The sequence below is a fragment of the Capra hircus genome, chromosome 3, assembly GCF_001704415.2.
Source record: "Capra hircus breed San Clemente chromosome 3, ASM170441v1, whole genome shotgun sequence".
In the NCBI taxonomy this organism is placed as follows: domain Eukaryota; kingdom Metazoa; phylum Chordata; class Mammalia; order Artiodactyla; family Bovidae; genus Capra; species Capra hircus.
Window position 1 is genome coordinate 102,630,358 of NC_030810.1, and position 2,402 is coordinate 102,632,759.

At 50.2% G+C, this 2,402-nt stretch overlaps 1 long non-coding RNA gene across 1 annotated transcript; it reads left to right on the forward strand.

Moving 5' to 3' along the window:
• Positions 701-2,377, forward strand: LOC108635658. The gene is made up of 2 exons (XR_001917913.1): positions 701-772; positions 1,745-2,377. It is a non-coding gene; the product is annotated as an uncharacterized LOC108635658 (long non-coding RNA).

The following is a 2,402-nucleotide window of genomic DNA, read 5'->3' on the forward strand; positions in this document are numbered from 1 at the left end:
TTTGATCCCTGGATCGGGAAGATCTGCTGCAGGAGAAAATGGCAACCTACTGCAGTATTCTTGCTGAGATAATCCCATGGACAAAAGAGTCTGGTGGCCTAGAGTCCATGGGATTGCAGAGTCGGACATGACTGAGCACGCATACACGGTGCGCTATGGGACCTTTTGCAGACATCTTACTTCTTTGATTTGGTTGACTCTCATGACACCACTGAGACTAGTTTTTCTCAACCATTTTAAAGTTGAGGAAACAGAATGAGAAAGGTTGGGTGATTTTCATAAGATCACATAGCTGAATGTTAGGACCAGGGGTTCTGTCCCAGATGGGTCTCACTCCCAATCCAGGCTTTGAACAGGAACAGCACAGACATGAACATCCACACACACAGGATGGGTCTAGGGGGCTGGGGCATAAGCAGAGACCCTTGGAGGCTCCATGAGTCTTAGTTCAAAGCAGACCATCAAAGAACTAGGAAGGAGGGCTTGGGAGGCCAGTTCCCAGAGGAAGGTGTGAGGGAGGGAAGCCGTAAGGAGAACGAGGGGGCACTGGTGCTGGGGATGCCCTGAGCCCCGTGGAGGGAGGCAAGGAGGAGCTGCCAGTCATCACCTGTCACAGGAGCCACGTGGGTGGCAGGAGGCAGTCCTCTCACGCCCAGGCCCTGTCTCACACCTGAGGGCAGAGCCCACGGCCAGGATAAAAGGGCCCTGGGGCAGAGCACCTCCATCCACTCCTCTCCTGAGGTGCTGACGACTCTGTGCTGTGTGTGCACCGGTGAGTGTCCACTGGGAGTGGGACCAGGGCCTTCCACAGAGGAGGCCCAGGCCAGAGGGGAGGGCAGGGAGCAGGGCCTTGGGGGATGTGGCCCGTATTATTAGAGAGAGAGAGACAAGCCCTGGAAGGACAGAAGGAACCAGGAGCAGGCAGGAAGATAGGGAGAATGATAGGAGTTTAGTGATGGCTAAGGACATTGGGAGGGACCCAAAGATCTGCAGCTTTGTGGAGGGGGGACTCCCAGGATGAAAGAAGGAAACCACTGGCTGTTCTGATATTCTGGACCAGAAAGGGAGTTTACCTTCTAGAGATGCTGTATCCTCTGCCTGGTATGATTTGAGCAATTGTCAGAGTGAGGAGAGAATTAAAGGCACTCTGGGAGATATTATACATGTGGGTAAGGATAGAGCCTGGGAATGCATTGTACACTTTTAGAAGTGGAAAAGCACAAGATGTTTAATAATTTTTAGGCTAAGGATGGTGTAAGAGGTGTTTTTGAGGCCATTATAGGTCAGGATCTGAGTCAAGGGAACTCTCATCGTTCTCTCTAACAAGGTAAGCCAGCCAGGAAATTCCTCAGATCCATTTCTAATCTGAAGTTGTAAATTTCCAAAACGTGAAATTATTGGGGGTGTTAACAGGACATTTTTCCATAAAGAAAATATTTCAGTTCTAAGTTCATCTCTATAGAACAATTTCAGTATTTGAATGAGATAAGTGAAAAGAATTGGTTTTTAAATATCATTTAATGTCAATTTTCAAATTGGTAAAATAGGTTATGACCACTTCTTGCTTTAAAAAGAATAAGATGAGGTTCGAAGGAGAGGTCCTATCAGAGCAGTTGATAAGACATTAAAATAATAACAGAGGCAAGTTATTTCAACATACATGTTAGAAATGATGTAGAAAAGTCAGGAAGGGGCGGGGAGGTCTCTGTGTGCTGGTCTGACCTGCTGTCTGTCTCTCCCTCAGCTCTTGAACCCGTCCACCGAGATGTCCTGCCAGCAGAACCAGCAGCAGTGCCAGCCCCCTCCCAAGTGTGCCCCCAAGTGTCCCACCCCTAAATGCCCCCCAAAGTGCCCCCCAGTCTCCTCTTGCTGTGGTGTCAGCTCTGGGGGCTGCTGCAGCTCTGGGTCTGGGGGCTGCTGCAGCTCTGGGTCTGGGGGCTGCTGCCTGAGTCACCACAGGCGTCGCAGGTCCCACCGCCACAGACCCCAGAGCTCTGACTGCTGCAGCCAGCCCTCAGGGGGCTCCGGGTGCTGTGGAGGGGGGAGTGGTCAGTCCTCTGGAGGTGGCTGCTGCTGAAGATGTCCCTGAATCTACAAGATCCAACCTGGGGACAGCACACTGCTGAGGACATCATCTTTATCCTCCTTCATTGGTTGCAGAGCCTGAGAGGTCCTGTAGAAGAATCTGAACTTGCAAAGACAATGAACGCTCCCTGGGGTTCAGAAACTCAAATTTTCTTCTGAGTCCCCTTCCATGGCCTTGGATTCTATGTCTACCCTCACTTCCCTAGGAAAACTTCCCTAAGTTACTCCTTGTGGTATTTTCTTAAAGGGTGCTCTCTGACTGATGTAAACAATAAAATGAATCTGCTCAGCATGTTGGCCTTGAGTCGCCTTTGTTT